The sequence below is a fragment of the Micropterus dolomieu genome, linkage group LG20 (genome assembly GCF_021292245.1).
Source record: "Micropterus dolomieu isolate WLL.071019.BEF.003 ecotype Adirondacks linkage group LG20, ASM2129224v1, whole genome shotgun sequence".
In the NCBI taxonomy this organism is placed as follows: Eukaryota; Metazoa; Chordata; class Actinopteri; order Centrarchiformes; family Centrarchidae; genus Micropterus; species Micropterus dolomieu.
The window spans coordinates 18,866,363-18,887,736 of NC_060169.1; the positions used below are offsets into that span (position 1 = coordinate 18,866,363).

At 39.3% G+C, this 21,374-nt stretch overlaps 1 long non-coding RNA gene across 2 annotated transcripts in view; it reads right to left on the reverse strand.

The window, feature by feature from the left end:
* Positions 1 to 20,835, reverse strand: part of LOC123958862 — a 36,217-nt gene extending 15,382 nt beyond the window's left edge. For both annotated transcript variants that reach the window (XR_006822175.1, XR_006822176.1), the window contains exons 1-2: positions 20,324 to 20,835; positions 18,295 to 18,359 (exon numbers count right to left, since the gene is read on the reverse strand). This is a non-coding gene — a long non-coding RNA (uncharacterized LOC123958862). The remainder of the gene's footprint in view (positions 1 to 18,294; positions 18,360 to 20,323) is intronic.
* Positions 20,836 to 21,374: the final 539 nt, after the last annotated feature.

Genomic DNA, 21,374 nt, shown 5'->3' on the forward strand with positions numbered 1-21,374 from the left:
AATACAAACAAAAACTATACTAGAGAAAAAAAACATAGGCTACTTGATTATAAATAGGCTCCTGGCAATACCTGGCAAAGAAAGATCACAAACAACTCCTTGCAGATGCATTTACGGGTAGGAACTAGACGATGTGTTAAAAGCACATAAGACCAATTATCACGTGGCACATTACATCATTTAATAGTGTCAAATATTAAAGCAAAATAAGGGCCTTTAATACAGAACTCTTCTTTATACCCTCCCTACAAGGCCCAGGACTAAATTGGATTTTCCCAGCACTGTTTTGTAATTTGAAACATCCATCATTTATTATTAAAGAAAAGAAATAAAGGGAAGAAAGGGAAGTTCTGCCTTTGGCAGAATCAAAAAGCCCTGTACTAAACCACCACCCACAACTTTGTGCTTTCCGCACCCTTAACCTTTCAAAGCATGTAACATTTTATGCTCAGAACAGGACAATGTGATGGCAGGTCCGATATATTTTGTTCTGAACTAAAAATATATAGTCAGGTATTATCGATTTTAAATGTTTTAAAATCATACATTTAGGTCTTCTGTTACTTTGATGTTTCAACCAGTGTTTGTTTGAAAGTCAGTGTCAACATAATGTCAATACAATAGTGCCATGGACATCAAATCAGGATAGTTAAAATGTAAAATATCCAGAAAATCAGGTCTCTGTGAAAAATAGCCAATGGAGTGAGAGAACTCCTTATTCCATCACCTTGTATACCTCAATGCCAAAAGCCAGCATCTATTTGTAAGGGCCATATCATTCTAGCAGGGAGTTTGTATACTGTTTCTCTAAGGAGAGGAGCCTGTTTGGGAAAAAGGAAAATGTATGTATGTAATTTTTTTCTCCAAACGTATTGGGTTCTAATGATAAGTTAGCATAAAGATGTAGGAATGATTTATATGGTAATGCATGCTGAGACAGCAATGTATATGCATCTGCATGATGGGTATGTCATGTCAGACAGGACAAGGTGACGGACACACTGCTTTGAATGCCCCCCACTGAAACAGAAGGTGGTGGCGCATCTCTCAGAGACACCCAGGAAATCCTTCATAATAAAAGCTCCTCCATGTCCTTTTATAATCCTTCTCTGTATTATCAGTATGTTGCAGCTAAGTGTTGCAATTAGGCCGGCCTTTTTCATGCAAATCAATTTGACAGCACAACAATCAGTTAGTTATGCTAGCTCCTGCTCTCTCATTCTCCCCTCTCTACCCCTTCGCTCCCTTGCCCTCTCCCTGCCTTCTACCTCATTTTCTCTGGCATTTGCAGAGGTTGCTACATTTGCATTACTTATCATATAAGGTTAGAATATGCACCACCCAGGGCAAGAGAATATGGTGGTTATTAGCACAGTATTACAAATGTTAAATACAAAATGCAGTCATTTGGCCTCACTCATGCTCCAATGCATCCCCAAAATATAACGGGATCAAACTGCATTTATTATTCAAATCAAACATGGGATGATGGAGGAGGGACCTGTCCATAGCTCATGTTAAAAAGACACATGCAAAGCCGGCTCTTCTGTCTGTAACAGAAGCCCTAAGGTCAGATAAAGCTGCAGCCGAATCATCGGTTCTTATCCTGCTTGACCTATCAGCTGCCTTTGACACAGTCAACCACAGGATCCTGCTATCCACTCTCTCAGCAATGGGCATCTCGAGTAAAGCACTCCTCTGGTTCGAATCCTACCTCTCGGGGCGTTCCTACAATGTTTTGTGGCAAGGACAAGTATCCTCCTCCCACTGCCTCTCCACAGGGGTGCCCCAAGGCTCAGTGCTAGAGCCCCTTCTCTTATCAATTTACACCACCTCACTGGGGCCGATAATTTGTTCGCACAGCTTCTCTTACCACTGCTATGCAGACGATACGCAATTCTACCTATCCTTCCCACCAGACGATTCCACCATCTCGGCGCGGATCACGGACTGTCTCTCGGACATCTCTGCATGGATGAAGGCTTGCCACCTTCAACTAAACCTCTCTAAGACTGAACTCTTGGTCATTCCAGCCAAGCAATCTATCCACCATAACATCAAACTACAAATTGACTCCTCAACCACCATTCCAACCAGGGTGGTGAGAAACTTCAGAACGCAGCAGTGCGTCTGTTTTTTGATCAGCCCAAAAGGACTCATGGCACTCCATTACTCAGTGACCTCCACTGGCTCCCCATGGCTTCCAGAATCAAATTCAAGTCACTAATGCTTGCATACAGAGTGACTACTGGGTCTGCACCCATCTACCTAAACCCCATAATACAAACTTACGTTCCTTCTCGGCCACTACGCTCCTCTAACGAACGCTGCCTGGCTCTGCCATCCCTTCACACAAAGCAATCCCAGTCCCAGCTGTTCTCATCTCTGACACCACGATGGTGGAACGAGCTACCACACGCCATCAGAGCAGGGGCGTCCCTCTCTAACTTCAAGAAGCTCTTGAAAACTCATCTCTTCCGAGAACACTTCCTCTTTAAACACTTCTAACTCCTAACCTCTAACATGCACTTCCTGTGCTCTTCTTCTTCTATCCTCTTACAATTATCTTATATTGATTGCACTTTTTTGCATTGATTTTTGTTAACTCTTACTTCCTTCCCTAGGTATTTACCCCATTGATTGTGATATGTACCATGAGCTCTTACTAGTATTTATTGCTGCTCTTACTAGTATGTATTGTCAGTTGTAGAGCTGTATTTGATGCTCTGTTGATGCTTGTATGTTGTTCCTCAAATGTAAGTCGCTTTGGATAAAACCGTATTCCAAATGAGTAAATGTAAATGTAAATGTAAAGCCAAGTCAGGTCTAAGTACTGGAGTTTTACTGGTTTCCATATTTCACCCCCTCTTTCTCGGTGTGTAGAGTCCAGATACCAAGCATCCAGGTATCAATTTACTGAAAAACATGCAGGCAGCAGCCATACTACACTTGACAGGTGGCACTACAGTAGTGTTTCTCAACAGGATTGGTACCGCCCCCCAGCGTTCAGAAGATAATGGGGGGCGCTGGAAGCAATATTTTGAAAAGGGGGGCGTTTGAGCTGCTTTTGGGGGGCATTTGTTGAGGTGAAAGTTTTAAGGCGAGTTAACACCAAAGATTCACAACAATACGAGTTTAAAATGTCAACTACTTGCAAAAAACTGTGGTCTGCAACACTGAAACCTGCCAGTTTACTCCACTGCAACTGGACGAGACGGTGTGAATCATAACTGCTCTTCTCTTCAGTGTTTCCGTCAGTTTCTCTCTACCTAATCACAGTGTTGCTTAGGCTACCTGTCAACCATTTACCGTTCAATCCTGCAGTTATCTCGTTTAAATACATGAAAAACTTGTTAAAACAGAGGAGCTAGCCTATTAAAGTCCAGGAGTTAATAACTGAATTAAAATGAATTAATTTATCATTAAGGTGAAAAGGTGCCACAATCACATTTAAAGAGGTTATTTTCCCCAAACAACAGACACAATGAGGAGGGAAGAGTAAATCATGTGTGTTGACTCAGCGGGGATGATAGTTAATTAAGTTGATCTACAGGAGAAACATATTATAAAGCAATAAAGAATACCTGAGAGCCTTACTGCATTATATTCTGATATATTTTTGTTTCCCCTTTACGTAAATAAAACATTTCCACCGTAAATTAGTGAGACAAAATCTTCTGAGGGAGGACACCCATACCCCCAACTTATTAAGTGCCCCATCCAAGAAAACGGTCTCTGTGTTTACAAAACGTTTCTCAGATGAACATTCACTTATTAAATATAATTACTATTGACATGGCTTTTTTGATCCCTGGGGAAGTCATAAAAATTGTTATTTGTCATTCACTTAGGTGCTTTTTTCATGTTTTTAATAACAATAGTAACAACATCAACAACAATAATAACAATAATCAACAACAATATTCAGGGCAAATAGCCAACATCTTTTTTGATGGGGGGCGGAAACGGACCTGGATAATGGATAGGGGGACGCTGGCCCAAAAAAAGGTTGAGAACCACTGCACTACAGTCTCAAGTCTTGACAACATTCAAACACAAACACACACCTACAATGCATGACTGGCTATCATAAATGTGCATGTGTTAAAGGCTACTCTAGCAGTAGGTCCCGCATACATTATGATGCATGTGCTGTTGGAAGATTGGTCATTGAGAAAATTAATAGATACCATTTGTAGGAGGAGTCCTATCAAAGGGCTGCATGGACTTTGGGTAGTATGATGGATAGATTTATTACCATTAAAAAGTAATTTACAAGAAAAATTAAATCATGGTTCCTTTATAATACAACTGATCTAGAGTCAAAATTATAAACAAACTGTTTGTTTGCAGTTGTGATAACTACGGATTACTGCGGATTTCCACACCAGACAACACCAGATTGTTTGCATAGTCAATAGCGCAAGTGAGCTGAATAAGAGGGGTGGACAAAAGCAGGCAGAAGTCAATACATTCCGTAGCCCTGTTTCACATCCCCAATATAGTCATGTATATTGTGTATGTGTGCGTGTGCACGCGTGTGACCAGAGGCCTTTTAGTCTCACAGTGGTGGTGACTCATTAACGTGCCAGCCTACTATAAAAACGATATAAATTTATATCTTCATCAAAGTCCTTAGTTAAGTACAGAGGCAAGATGGGGAGACAGCCAGGCAAAATCAGAAGGAAATAACTGCATGTGATCTTTATTCTAAGGGTCAAATAAATTAAATTGGACAGAAAAAATATCGAGGGAGAATTTAAAAGAGATTTAAAAAAGAGCTTTGGGTGAGATATAAGAGAGCAAGGATGTGTGTGTGTCTGTGTGTGTGTGAGAGTGTGAGTGAAAGAGAGAGCGAGAGAGAAAGAAACATGGAATAAGTGCTGCAGGATGGTCTGTGTGCCTTTAAACTGATTTCTCAATCTCACGTAGTTTTGTTCCTTAAAAGGAAATCAGAAGGCTTAGCTGAGGCATTGCCTTGAAAGTCATGAATAAACATCAGATTGCCTTTCTGTGCATACATCATACATCACAAGATGACACTACCTAATGGAGGAGGATTCCTCACCCTCAGACACATGAAAAGGCACTGAAATTACCCACCAAACCATGCAGCCGCATCGTTCTAAAATGGACCACTGAGGGAGAGAAAGAGAGGGGCTAAGTGGGAGAAAGGAAGAGTACTGAAAAGAGGAGTCTCTTAGTAAAATGGATCCATGTGATAACCACATTGTCTCCGTGCTGTCGAACCTATGTTAAATGAGGAAAACAAAAAAACAATATACAACAATAACTATTTACAATTACAGTGAGAAGTTGGTCCTTATAGCATGTCTCCATGGGCTATTCCTCAATTCCTGTACTCAGTTTGCTATAAATGAGAACGCTCCTATCATTTCTGTAGGTGTGCATTTATCAGTGTGTCTCTGCTCAAAGAAGGAATTTGTTATGAGGGGCAATGAGGGGCAATGGACTGACTAGCTAGCCAACACAGAGGGCCCACTGATAAGAACAGCTGTCAGAATGGATATGCAGCCAAGGTGCTGCACCTGGTGAAGAGGGCAAAGACAGACAGATGCACAAACAGGGACAGAGGGCAAGTGAACAGTGACATGAAAAGAAGGAGGGAGAAGAAGAATCAGAGGCCCTGTTAACACCTGGCATTAACATGTGTCTTGGGTGATCGGATCTGAAGTGGACAGTTCCGAGAATGTCAGTTCACACCTTGCATTAGACTGCATCTTGAGTGACCACTTCCACACCCTACATGCAAATAAACACATATGATTTCTGTTTGCAAAGACCAACATGCATTGTTGTTTTTAACCTGAAGTTGATGAATTTAAATATGAACTTTTTGAACTTTCTCTTCCCATCGTGATTTGTATTCCTCCATGGATTATATACCCATGTTTTCCTCTCTCACAAGCGAGGCGCCTATGTAGTAGCTCGAAAAGTTCTAAACTTTTCCTTGCGCTACCTTTCTTCATAATGTCTACTCCTTTCTGTTATTTTAGTAGTTTATACTGATTTTAACTCAACAGCACATGTTTTTATGTTAAAAATGTTATGTTCAGTTCACCATTCACAAAAAACTAGAGCACGTTCAATGAGTGGTGCTGTTTACTGTATGGGCACACTGCCTGTATGAGTGGTGCTGTTTACTGTATGGACACACTGCCTGTATGCGCTGTCAAACTTTGTATTTTCTTTGCGGAAGACAGCGACAAGAAAGTTTTATTGCCTACGTAGTTGTTGTTTGTGGACTGACAACACATTTACATTAACACTTGTGTTCAATGTGGTTACAATGCATCCTGGGCTACCTCCGGAGATGGCTTGGCCTATCGGATCACAATCCATCCTCTATGAGTCTATGAGTACAGGTGTATGTACACCTGTACTTTCATGTGGTCAAGCACTATCTGATTGCAATCCGATCACCCAAAATGCATTTTAATGTTAGGTGTAAACAGCCTCAGTGTGTCCTCAATGTGTCTTGACACCCATACTTGGAGGAGTGTCCACCTTTGATCATGTCACCTAAGACACATTTAATGTCAGTTGTAAACAGGGCTACAGACAGTTAAAGCATAGTAGGATGCAGTGTTACACAGTAGATATCACCAAGCCTGGTAAGAGGAAATTAACTGAGAATGATCACCATGTGATAATTGTTAAATTGTGATTGTTAATTGTATTTTCAAGCAGACAGACATTTTAAAATCTTCCAATGATTGTATTCTCATTTTGTCATTAACACACCAAACGTGTAAAATGAAATGAAATGAATAAACTTTAATATAACAAAATACCCCTGAAGAAAAGGTCTGATAAAAATTCAGTTGGAAAACACTTGTCCATGAATAATTTGTGGTAGGGATATAGAGAACGGACTATCATTTTGAGCTCACGCATGTCCTCCATTTCCTATCTGCAAGCGTGGGTGCATCATCTGCAGAGAGCCTAAGGCAACTATGCGCAGGACATATCCACAGAGGATTACTTGGAAAATATCCATCAGAGGGAGATACTAATTAGTGCGAGTCCATGTATGCATGTTTGTATGTGTGTATGTCTATGTGTGTGCATGCCTGTGCATGTTCTTGTTGGGGCACAGGGATGTACACCTAGCCAGGCGTGAGAGCAGTGTTGTGCAGCAGAGTGCAGTAATTTCTTTGATCATTTTTAATGGCCATTCTTTCATATGAGGCTGCAGCTCGCACACAGCTCCCTGCAGGTGTCATCTCATTCCTTCAGTTGCGGGATTAGTATGCAGCAGGCAATAAAAAGCTAGGCCATTACACTGTGCAGCACACATACATAATCTCAACACAGTAGGATCATTACCCTTTCAAAGGATGATATCAGCTCACAGTCTGCAGAGAGACACAAAGAAAGTGATAGAAGCTGAGCAAAAGAGGAAAAGGAACCAAAAGGAGACAGGAATAAAGAGGCAGCAAACCACAGTTGCAGTGTGGGATGGAGGGGGTTAGAGAAAGAGCTATCAATCAGCATTGCAAATAATGGCAGACAGACAGGCAGTGATGGTTCGGTTCATTCCCAGTGCTGGCATGATATGGACACAGTGGTACCTGTTGCATTCTAAAATAAAGTAAAAACATTCTCACCTCTACTATGCTACAGTGCTCAGATACATTATTTAGTCATTTCAGCTTCTCCTTCTTCTGTAACTTCGAATATTGTTCAGAAAATCTCGTATTATGACACTGTGACAAAAAAGACCGGACAGGTGCCTCGACAAACTAAAACTGAATGTTAAGATTCTAAGACAGTCCAGCATAGAGAAAAAAATCCAGCCAGCTCAGTGCTGCAAGTCAGCAAGCTGGGCATTTGAGTGCCACTCCGGCTGTGGTTGAACTTCTAATAGATCATCTCTAAAAGCAACACACATACGGTACTCTATACACTAAACATCAGCTTCCACCAGTAGCTAAAAAGCCCTCCACAAGGGCAAAGAGTGCTCCCACTGTGCCTATCACAAACTCCTGCACTAGTGTAGGCCAAGCAGACGTGTAAAAGGTCTGTAACAGCAACTAAAAAGCTCCATTCATGATATGTAAATCTGTACAATCAAGCATGTTGTTTTCATTATTAATAGTTCTTAATTAATAGGGAGAGCCTCTGCTAGTTGAGAAACTGCAACTCCCATGTTGGTCCACTGAACTCGTCCTTCATCCAGAGAAAGTGTGTTCAAATATGTTTGTGCAGTATATTATGCTGATATATGGAATAAGCCTACTGACTCTTTTTTAATACACCCCACCCACAATTATGAAAACGTATATTATTCACAGCCTCCCACCAGTTACAGTACAGTTCAGCTCACCTGCCCCACACTAAACTCCCATACCAGCCTAGATGAGTGATCTACCTGTAAGACTCATGTTTTAATGCTTATGTTCCATCATCTGTGATGTGGAAATATCAGATTTCCACAAACAAATAAAAAATATGCATCCTCCTGGTTATAAAATGATAGTTTTATTGCTATAAAATCATAGCACACCATGGAAAACCTCTCAGCGTTGCAGTCAGCATTGTCAGCCGAAGAGTCAATCACACTGGGTGGCAGCAGGTTGTACCAGTGTGTCGCTCAAAAGTACTTTAAATGACTTTACTTCATTTAGCGTCAGAGCAGCAAATAGAAACAAGTCACGCTTCTCTCTGTTGCGCTGGCCTCCATTTCCATCACCTTTCTCTTTTTCCATTACCAATTTGTAGGTAGGTCATTTTAAGACAAAATCTAACGCAGCTAAAAAAAATTCACAGACACAAGGGCTTCTGGACAAATGATTAGCATCGGCAGCCTTAATGTCTGTTATTATTATTATTATTATTATTATTTATTCACAAATTCTGTAAACACTAGTAAAATCTACTTAATAAAAACAACCTACCTTAATTTGGTTTTAAGATTATATACCATATACCAGGATTGGTATTTGCTACTGCTCCCAGAGCTTTGTTAGTTTGGCATTTTTCCATCTGTGTTCTCTGTCTTTCCCTTTTTGCATTTCAACTTGAAGTTAACATCATCACTCTTACAACAGAATACAAAATGTGTATTACTCAAGTTTCTTAAGCTCTACACACAGATCACTATCTGGGCAAACTTTCACAGGAGCAGTGCAAAAGTGACCATAATTTATATACCACTGGACATGGAAAATTTTAGGAAGCACAGATGTTAAAGTGATATTTTACTTTGCTAGAAGATTAACACTTCTTACATATTCCCATCTCTCTCAAGCCAAAATCAATACAGTAATTAGTTGACTCTAGGGAAACACATAATATGATTCTTGAGCTTTGCATTTAGCCAAAGCTGCTGAGCCCTGGTATTCTTTAGAAAGCCCATTAATCACCAAGAATCTGATCATATCAATTATTTCAGTAAACAAGGATGTCTAGATCAAGCCCTTTCCCCTCATTCAATCCCTGCATTAAATCAACACACAGATAGATTTAGCAGCTAATTGGAGTAAAATGGAGCTTTGCGAAGGATAATTGAGGATTTCTATACAGTGTGCAGTTTTGTCTGTAAGGAAAAGTACTTTAAAGAGAACTGGGTTATGGGTTGGTTAACAGCTAATGATGGGGAGATACCTGTTCATGATGTCACATGAACAATATTTATTATTAAAGTAATATTGCTTTACACTAACAGAAAATTCTAAATCACACATAGTTCAGTCGACCGGTGTTCTTTCAGTGTTCTTATTTGTTTTAATATGCTGTTTCAATATACAGTCTTACATAAGAAATTAACACTGTCAGATGTGAAAAAAATACATTTCTATCATTTTCATTGGGCTTTGGCCAATCTAAGATATCTCCCTGGCCAATAGGCCTCACCACTGGCCTATTTCTGAGTGAAAGTGAATTATTTGAAGTAAAAACATCTCCAAGAGATGTCTGATAGGCCTTCTGAATCCCTGGGTACATAAGGGAGGGCTCCCACTGGTCTGATAAAAGGCCTGGGTTCCTGAAGCAAATGATGCCTTTCTCCAGACTTATGCCTACGCACTGCTTTTAATTGGCCTCTTCTGTAGCTATGAACCTTAATGACTTTGTTCCGGGATTAAAAGCCTCAGTGTTCAAGCAAGGCAAGGGTCCTAACCTTTCTTTGGCGGCTCCGTCTCTCCTGCTACACAACTCCCTTTCCCCAGATTTCGCTTACTCTCTTATTCTTTCTACACTGCACCCCTGTCTCTTTCTGTTTTTCCACTATCAAATTAACGTGTTACGTGTAGGCTGCATGTACGTGTTACAGGTCTGCTAACCTCCCATTCACAGTCACTTGACAACAGAGGCTTTTGTGCCAAACCACTGAAACATTTATCCAAGGTTATAGTAATTACATTCTTTTTTTAATCTTTTTGTATGCAATATTTATTTATTTATTTCTCTCAATTTTTAGTACTCAACTGCGGTCCTCATCACTTCTAACTCCACTCACAATCTTTGCCCTTAGGAAGGTTTGAACAACAATTTCCTTCCTTTGATACACAGCTCCTCACTGGCAGTTTAAAAGAAGCTGTGCAGGTGCGATGACCAACCAAGGACAGACACGCAATCTGGCTTCTCGCACATCAGCTGTGCCAATTGTATTTGTTGGAATGGACTCTAGAATGCAAATATACTGTAGGTACTGCTACTCTGTGTGGCTATTGCACAGGCTCACAGAGAAATTTAGAGAAATTTAGAGAACCCAGCATTATTTTTTGGTTCATATTCCCCTAAGCTGACAGATCTCTTCAACATTGCTTTTATAATCACATCAACTTTTATGTTCTGCTTCATTCAAAGGTGCAGTCACGAAGAGTTTGATCACAGCAATACTGTAAGACTATAATATCACTCAGATGTTAAACAAGACATGAAAAAGTCTTTGGATCATTTGTGCGATTTACTATTTCATTCAGGAATTGTGATTGATTCTGCCCCTAGGGACATTTAGCACAGGTCTTTTTGAACACTGATCGCTAGTTATTAAAAGGTAGTATAAGTTGCTTTATAGTAAAATATACTTAAAGTTCCAAAACACAAACATCAACATTTGTCAAAAACGGGCTCATTCAGTTACAGGGAAATGGACTGAAACTGTGTACCTACTGTAAGTGTATAAATGTTTCATTGTGTATGTACGTTTGTGAAGTGAGGTCATTTCTTCAGAATGGCTGTCAATCCTCGCTGACCCCCACCACCCAACCCACCTCTCTCCCAGATACCCAGACATGGCCAGTGCTGAGTGATAGAGTAATCGATGTTCAGCCTAATCAGCCAGCTTAACTCTAATACCCTGGACAGGTCCACATCATTATCATATCAGCCTCCACACGTTTCGAGGTGACATGGAAGCGACAAAAGATTAAAGACAATCTTGTAAAGAGGCAGCACAATTTTAATGTGTTCACTAACCAAAAGAGGCCTGCGGAAGCGGGAAGCAGCGAGAAGAAGCTTAAGGTAAAAAGAGGAAATCCAGACAAAGACTTCATGCCAGGTTGAAGCTACCACTTTCTCTGCTTGGGGTTGATGTTTAGTATTTCTGGGGTGTGACCACTTTCAGAGGTATTGGTCCTGCAGTCAGGTCAATGTGTCAGCCCATTATTGTGTGTCTATTAAAGTGAAGAGTTTGTATACCTTAAGCACATATTTAGGAGAGCTCAAGGAACTTGTAGAAATGATCTATAAACTGGTTTACACAAGCTGTTTACAAGCAGTAAATGACGCATAAAAGAAGAAACAGGTTTGAGGTTAGTGCTTGGAGCATGTGGTAGAGTCTGCACACGAACATGATCTGGTGTTGATTACACTTAGCAAGGGAATAACTAGACATCCACGCTTCACAAATCCTACGGGTGATAATGCCGACAATCACTAAAAAAAAAGAAAACCAAAGATGTCAGTGGAATCTGAATATATATATATATATATATAAATGTATAATCTTTGTAATGAGTCAACTTCTCTCTCTTCTTAAAACAAGCGTCATCCATTTAGCATTGTCTTATTGTATGGATATGCCTCCAAATAACATAACTCTACTGTATGTGTGTGTGTCCTTGTCTTTTGAGCACAGATGTAATGGATGAGTAGACTGATGAGGTTTGGATTACATATAAAAAAAACTCTTATTAAGTTAAATAAGATTGATGAAATGAAATCCCTGATTCCTTGATTCTTAATATAATAGACAGACAGAGAAAAGAGAAATTTGCTTACAAAAGAGTCATACAATTCTAAAACTCTCATTGACAGAAGTTGGCTATTGTCAGCTTTGCAAATAATATTCCTTAAAACCCTGAAGGGACATTGAAAGAGTTTTTCTACACAGTCAGCTCTCTGCTAAAACGTATATTTATAATATCAGTATTTCAGCTGTGTTCCTGTATTGTTTATCAAAGAAAACACAGACAAGTCTTCTGCCATTATAAAGTGGTAGAACTGGTGCATCACAGATAGCTATTTGGCAAGTTTTTTATGCATTTCACTTTATTTTAAGTGGTAATATATTTGAAAATTAATGTCTCTTTCTCTTAGTCGTCAGGAGTGTAACTTGAGGCAATGGCTTCGCATCATCATTAATGTTTAAGATGGCTAACAACTGTGCTGTCAACAGCTTCCAAGATAATCGACATGTCAATCAATGATGGGTGTAAGGCCGGCTTTTAGAGGGTCCCTAAGGTGGCTGCTTAGAGCACACTCAGTTTAACACAGTGGCAATGGGAGAGTGTAAACAGAGAAGAATATAGACTCCTGGATTGACTGGCTGATCAATGCCATTGATCATTTAGCCCACATTGCCTCCACTTCTTTGCATGGGTTGCTCATTTTCCCCTCAGTCATCCCACTCTCAGGCTTCAAGCTCTGGATCACAACAACATTCTACTCAGTCACCAACAAATGCAGCCTGAACACTAGAGGGAGACAGAGAGGAAATTACAACAGAGCATTATATACACACACATAAAATATCCATCGATTGCTTGCTCAATATAAAGAATAGATTAAGTGTTTGTTTGTTTTATTTTAGGGTTTAGCATCTTGTAATACCCCTTGTGCCTCAGGAGGAAATAGTCCGACAGTCAATCGATTATCTAGAGGTTAATTGATAACGTAATGTTGAAGGAACGAAAAAGGCGGAACACGGAAATGTGGAAGTGCAGCTCAGGACTGTCTGTGGTGTGCACACAACAGAGACATGTTCTCTCTGTTCGGCACAGAAAAGCAGGTGTTGAATGAATGACTGCTGCTACTAAACGTTCAGATCGATAAAATCAACATGCAACTAACGTTAATGATTTTCACTTGCATACTGTGTATTACTGTAGCGCTTAGCTAGCGTCCTCTCCTCATTCTTCAAAGGACAGCTACGTGACAAGCAGCAGAAAGTGACAGAGAAAGCGAGCGGAACATAGGAAAATTAGAGCGCTAGCTTTCAATCTGGCAGTAAATGTACAGTGTGGGTCACAGTGTGTCCATTAATTAAAGTCTGTTTGTTGTTTTCCAACTGCTGAAAAAGTGAAGGCACTTAGCTAACATCTCTAGACTGCAGTCTAGAAGCTTTTGGCTGCTAGTTCAAGTTCGTTTCTTGTCATTCATCCACATACCGAGTACATAAACAAACAAAATGCTGTTTCTCAAGGCCCATGGTGCCCAATACAAGATCACAATATGAACTTACAGGACAAGACACAAACATGTAACTAGACAAGACATAAAAAAGAGTAGCTCTATTTAGGCGGAGTGAATGTGGTTTGGCTGGAGCATTGTAAAGTGCGTAGTTCAACCCGTATCTGAATCTATACTAATAATAGCAGCATCAGAAATGAAAATAGCAGCAGCAGAGGTCAGCAATAATAATAATTCTATGTAACGCTAGCTACATTTATATGAAGTAACATTAAATAACTGCTTTTCAACTACCCACTTAGTTGGATTGTTACAAATACTTTGCGTTAAAATTACCAAGTAGTCACATAATGAGAAAAATACATCTTTATCCTATTCGTTTTACAATCGCATCGTAGCCCTCATATTCGTAATGAGGTGTCCAGAGATTCCCATCCCTAGAAGTGACGTATCGTGATATCGAATCGAAGACAGGATATTTGTAATCGAATCGAATTGTTGAGACCAGTGAAGATGCACACCCCTACTGTCAGTACCTCGGTACTGTATTCTCTGTCATCAAACTGGCCTTTGTCTGTGTGACAGTCTGTCTGTGTGTTGTGTTAGGTCTAGGTCCTGCTGTGTTAACAGGGTGGCTGCTGAGTCCGGCTCCGTTGTCTGCTTGCCTGGCTCTGGTTCTGGTTCCCATTCTGGACTCAGTCAGCTACTAGGACTGCTAAAGTTAGCTGCATGTCAAACTGACCTAACTAGCTAAAGACAGTTAGGAGTAGTCATTACCGGATATGTGTTATGTATGAGTATGAATTCAACAGGTTGAGTGTAGTCTCAATTCTTAAACACTGTACCTTTATACTGACTCACACTGAACCCACTGCACTAATTCATATTTTATGTAAAAATATTTTAGTTGGTGGAGACCAAAACAGAGCTAAAAGGAGTCATTAATTTTCAGGTTGTTTCATTGCCCCAAAGTGGCACAAAAAATACAGTACTTACTGTATAGTTGTCTGGATTACTTGTCAAGCTTGCTTCTGCTGCTGAGCTTCAGGCATGATACATTTCTCTTCCCTCTTCTTATCTAGATTGTCTAATCTCTCCTTTTAGTACTATTGCAATGTCCTGTGGCTTCACTACTAAATTTGATTCTTATTAGCAGAGTTGAGGAGGCACTCGTCTGGGTCAGTTAAATGCCCTGGGTATATCATAAGACAACATTTATCCAATATAATTCATAACTTTACTTAGCCCTATAAGGGCTATTGTATGCAGCAGATCCCTACCCAGACCAATGGATATACACAGCAGATAGGAAGAAAGAAAAATACTATTAATCACAAAACAAAAAAAGAGATACACAAGTAAATGATGCCATACAAAATAAAACATTTATAGCTATTATGATTTTGAATTAAGTCATGTGCTGCATATTACCTGCAAACATCAATTTGAGTTTAGATTAAGTTACATTTAGTGTCATTAAAAAGACCTGTCAACAATAAGGTAGAAAATTGCAATAAAAACTCCAAGTCTGAGAGGTATTTGCTTTTCAAAGCATCTTTTAGTGGTGTGGAAATTAAGACTAACTCAAAGTGACAGCTGGCACACCTAACTTAAGCAACAAGGCAAACCTATTGGTTTGATTCTGCCTTGATGCCAGGCCGAGTCCACCACAATCACTGTACAGGGTGATATGTTCTGGCAGCATTCACTCTGAATTGAACTGTGGACCCTACATAAAAAGCAAGGCCTCTCGAACACAGAGCTAATGTCCCCATTCTAATATACTGGTGGGAGTCCACTTTGTGCCAGCAAGATGGGATAGTGCATATTGTGCTTCACACGAGTGACACTATAGCCCATTCCTTTTTTAAAGTAGCCTTGCCATAATTTGAGCAAGCACGTGGCAGTGAGGACAAAGACAAAGTGATATCAGAATTGTATCATTTGTTAAACCTTTTTAAATCATCCACGCCAACTGTGAATGATTTGACCAAACACATCTTCCGACCAAGACAAAAATACTGCAAACCAAATAATGACATATAATAATCATAATCCAATACCTACTACTAAACATCAACTAGATCCAGGACAGTGGGTACCTACACACAATTCCATCAATCATCAATTCTAAATTCATGATGAATTTTTATTCTTACTCTTTTCTCAAAGCATCCATTTCAGATGAGATGAAAAAGGAATATTCCAGCAATAAAGCTTGATTTACATCCCTTTCGCTGTTCCCCCTCTTCCTTTTTTATTTGATCATTTAGCCAGGATCATATAACTGTATATCAGACACAAATGAAATCAGGTCCCATGCACATTAAGACCATGTCTTTCTGCAGCTAACATCCCCTCCAACCCAACCACCCAGCTCCATAGCAAGCCAAGGGCAGAGTCCCATTCATTTTCAGGCCCATTTCCTCCTATGATTAGGCGATCAATCAATCCCAGCATTCAATCTCATCAGGCAGACGGGATTATCTGCCCATCTTCCCCTCTGCCTCTTTCAACTCACTCCCTCCCACACACACAGCAGCACATTAACATCAGATCAAGTATCACCCAACACAGGCAGTCTACCACATCCTCTGACCACAAACAGACAGCTTCTCATTTTAGTCATCTCTCACTCATCCATTACATCTCCTCCAACTGGCTGTGCTCAGAAATACAAACCCATTCTTATCATCTTTTCTATGGGTGCAAAGATTTCAGAAATCGTCCCATAATAATAATAATAATAAAAATAATAATTAATGTACAATTTTTCACAAGAAGGAATTGTACTACTCACCAACCCTTGGTCATTAAGAAACAGGTAAGAGATAGTAAAAAAGCACAATATGCCAATATTACATCTATTGTAAATGAGCCTACACTGCCTCATTTAATGGTTACTATGGCCCATAAATTAAAAAGTGCCCTGCAGGGTTTTCATGCAACTTGACAAAAATTCAGTTTTACTCACCAAAAGATATCTCCCTCAAGGATTAACAAATCTGTTGAATGTACTTCTTTCCCCATAAAATCTTTTTGAAGACTTTTAAATTCTGCATTGTTTTTCATGTTTACTACTTGCATCTTCTTCATCTTCCCGCCTTTTGTTGCCGCATTACTGCGTTTCTTGATGCATGACCGCCACCTGTAGCTCAGTGGAATATTGTGAAACCATTGGCAGAAATACGGACTGCGTCACCCACCTGCATGTATATCCTGGTGCCCATGCATGAGACGAACAACACGGGGACCCAGCCAGAAAAATAAAATAAAATACTGTTTTACAGCACTACCAGAAGTAAAACAAAAAAATACTAACAACAAATTTGTAAGAACAAATATATAACACGAAATAAATGCTGTGTTGATAAATGTTTAAGTATCTGCGCCATTTACTATGAAACACCTACATTTCAGAAGGTTCACTGTAAGTTGAATAAAGATCACAAGTCAGTAATTAAGGTGTGACAAGTGATATTAGGTTAAATATAAGGCCAAATTGTAGGTGAATCAGCTTTTTGTCCCAAATTACACCATGTGGACAAAGGACCATTCCATGCAACTCTGTTTTAAGTTTACTGGAAAGCACCAATCAGGGGAAGGATATAGCAAATAAGAAAATGCAGCCACCTGTTTGACTGAACACAACATCAAATCCTAAAGCCACTGATATCACACGCAGAGTGGGAAATGCAAGGGATCTGCTCATTTTCATAATTTTGTTATTCTCTAGTGGAGATGAATATGATCAAACATATTGTGAAATGGTGAAGAGAAGACATTAATAAGTAAAAAACTTCGAAACACTAAGAGCACACAGGAAAATGAAATTACTTTTTATGCCATCACTAACATTTAATATTTCGAGATAAGCGCTTGGTAAAAGGGACATTTTCCTTACAACTAAAATATTGAATGAATTCTCCTTAAAGGCAAAAAGCTTTTTGATGTAGAAATGCTAATTATTTAAACAACACTGATGAAACTGTCATGCTTTCACGACACACTACCTTTTAGTAACCATGTGCTAGGTTTACACAGTTTCACGTCTGAAAGGCATCTTTTATTCTCTGCTCATACCACCATGAAGTTAGGCAGCAATACCCCAGAAACAAAATCAAAGCTGGTACAGTCACACTGGCAAAATAACTCTGCAACAACAGTGTCACATTGACTCTGAACAGCACTCATTGCAGGCACAACGCTGCAAACAACACAGAAAGTGCACATAGCTTCTTTTACCATCTCCACCTTCATCCCTTCACCTTTACTCTAAGTGGCAGTGAAATCTGTTTCCTTCCATCTTAGTTAACCTGCAATTTGCAAGTGACGTTGCTAGTCATACATTTCAATATGGTCTATATTGAGGTTTTTGTTAAAATACAAGTTAATAGTTAATTAAACTCTTTTTACATTTATGTGTTTGTTGTAATTGTTTGTTGCTCTTGGCAAGCTTAACACCTATATATTTCACCCCTCTTATCAACATAAGCAACAAAGCATCTGTGTTGGTTATTACAATTTCTGGGTTTGCAATTGTTTTTCACAAACCCATATCACCCTGTAGTCTAATAAAAACATTTTCTTAATCAACCATGGGTGTAGTAGTGCAGTGTGCCTATGTGATGTTACCTGTGGTGCTCCTCCAGGATCTTTCACATCTTTTCACTGAATGAGTGTCAGGGTATCATAAGTTCCTATCAATGCAAACAAGAGTTTCCATTAATATCCCACACATCTGAACATCTGAACATCAAGACAAACAAAAAACATCCCTGAAGCAAATCTGAGAACACACCACATGAACAATTTATCAAAATAATGTGTCCTATTCAAAAGTCAATAGCAGCAATATTGTCAAACTTAGATAGCCATGTAATGCTTAAGAATCTCTCTGTGGGACTCTTAACTGTGCAGAGAAGCTGAATCCACTGCAATAAATGGCTTTCATAACACACCTGAATCCTCCTCAGCCATTGCTCTATACATATTATTGTTTTTATGTGATAGGACTTACTCCTCGAGCTGCTTAACCCAAGATCTAATTCTTGGTGTGTCCCCTTTACAGGCAACAATTAATCCTAAGCATTGGACTGTTTCACTTATTACACCATAAGCCAATCCACAAACTGAAATTCAGACAGTGAACGTAGGTCTGCTTATGGGCATTTTCTACTCATGATAAGGAGTCTGATCTAAACTGGCCCTGGGTTAGGCAGAGTCACTGCTGAGAGGTCTCAACACTGATGTATCATTATGCATTTATAAACAAGAACAGCTAGAAAAAAAAAATGCTCAGATATGTTCTCCATCTTTAAGCACCTTGGTCAGCTGTCATCTGATTGGACAGCCTGTGAATTGGGTTAAAATTCTAATAATTAGAACTTTTAGCACAGTGGTGAAATGCAAAATCAGAAGTGTTCCCAGTCGCAAGAATCTGCATCACTGATTACTCCACAGGAACACAATGGCATGCAGATGTCAAAGATGGGGGTATTTTTTATTTCTTTAGTGTGGGTGGCTGGTGATAACTCAGAGAGGGGTAAAGAAGAGGCTGTATGGAAAAAATCAGTTTGGCTATAGCGTATCCTCTTGCAGAGCAGCCTTGACCTGCTGGATGATCTTGATAGAACAGCCGTCCATTTAATTCATATGGATACACTAACATCCCCCAGTATGCCTTATCTCAGTGAGGACCTAGTAATATATTTGGGATTGGATTAGAGTGATCCCACAGAGAGAGAGAGAGAGAGAGAGAGGATAGTAATGACAGATAGACAGGGAGGTGTGCAGACCATCAGAATTGGGATCATATCAGCTTTTAACCTTGAAAAGTCTAGAACCATCTTAAAGAAGCCTGCAAGTTTAGAAAACAAACTTCTGATTTTGTAATATAAATAAATCAATGAATTGTGTATTTATGTAATGACATAGTCAATGTACATATGTGAATGTAATAAAACATTTATATCCAGCACAACTTTTTGTCCTTGATCATTTAAATATTGGGCCTTTTCAACAACTCACAACAGGAAAACTCCATTTAGATGTAATTTCATGGTTCTTGAGTAGACCTTTTTCACACCAGACATTTTGACTTGTCATAACAGCTAAAAACACAGGTGTGGTAATGAAGGGTCAGTTCTTTTAAGTGTCCCAGTTAGCCATGCTCTTGAGCCAGCATGCATAATATCAACGCCCCGGGAACTTCTCACCTAAATGGAATATGCTCATTAGTTAAATGATTAATTACACCTGTGCCTGTTCTGCAATGACATGCCAACAGGTCAGTGAAAAAGGTCTATTGTGCAAGCTCGTCGCAAATCGTTATTGTTATTAGTAACATTTGTGTTTTTCCTGTTGTAAGTCAAGATATCTGCTTACATCACAAATTTTCTTTAGCAAACAACATTGTGCAAGTTAAATTAATCACAAATAACATTAAAATTTAAGAAGCAAGCTGCAGTAATGTCTCTCATTTTTGCTGGAATTATAAAATACCTACTTTGCATTGCAAGGTCACGTTAACCACTGTAATGTTATAAGTAAGGTAATGTTAGCTAGATTTCTTATCATAAAATGTGAGTAGTCTAATTATCCCTTGGCGCGCGCGCACACACACACATTAATACTGAAACCATGGCTGAAACAGACAAGTTACCTTTGCTGCTGCTCTGATGGTTTAAGGTGAGCCAGTCCCCATTTCAGACTGTACACTTTCAACATTAACTGATCCGTATCTCCTACACTAGCATTAGTAACGTTGGTGGTTTGGTCAGAGTGTTTGTGCCAGCCCATAGATTGTCCTTGTTATCAAAGCTAGCCCACTAACATTCTAACAATAGTTCGCTGATTGTAGTATCAACAAGCAGAGGGATGCTCACTCAAAAAGCTAGGCTAGTCACGCTAGCTACATGCTACATTGAAGTCACAGAGCTAGCTAGCTGTCTTACTATCTGCTTTGGTCCAAGATAAACACAAGGGCATTATACAAAAACCTTAGGTATTTCTTTAATTCAGTGTCTCTAGCTTCACCCAGCATGCACCTGCAGTTGGCCACTCCTTTACATTGTGGGTGTGTTGGATTTGGTCACAACTGACTCACTGAGTGGTTCCTTAAATCAGTAACGTTAAATTAGTTAAGTTAAGCAACATTATGTAAGATTTGTTTGTTTTTTGTGCGATTTGGCGCCCCTACCATTGTGTAATCCACCTTGTCATAAATAAGGAAAGCTGTACAGGTGCATTTGTTAAATGTTAAGTTACATTATGATCAAAAACTACCAAGACACAACTTTGCTAACACAGCCAAACCTCAAGCAAGTTCATTCTCAACTTTACTAATGCACTGTTCCTTTAACTGCTAATGGAGGCCAACCTACCTAATTGGTTATTTAGCCCAATTGCTCTTTGCATCAGGTGATATGATATATAACAGATGCTTTCAAGTTTACATTTTCATCTTAATTTTGTGGAGGAAACTCTGCCGCCCCTGTGAGTGTGTGCCTGGCACTAATGCTGTTACTGTAATCACTAAAGACATATGTAGTGTCACAGTGCAATCATAGAGGTCTCAAATATGAAAGTTATACAGGTTTGCTCCACTTAAATACATTTTAATTCTAGTTAGAATAGAAAATAAGACCAATTCCAATATGAAAATAAATAAATTGAAATAAATGACTTTTGAAGAACAAGTTAAGATGCAGGGA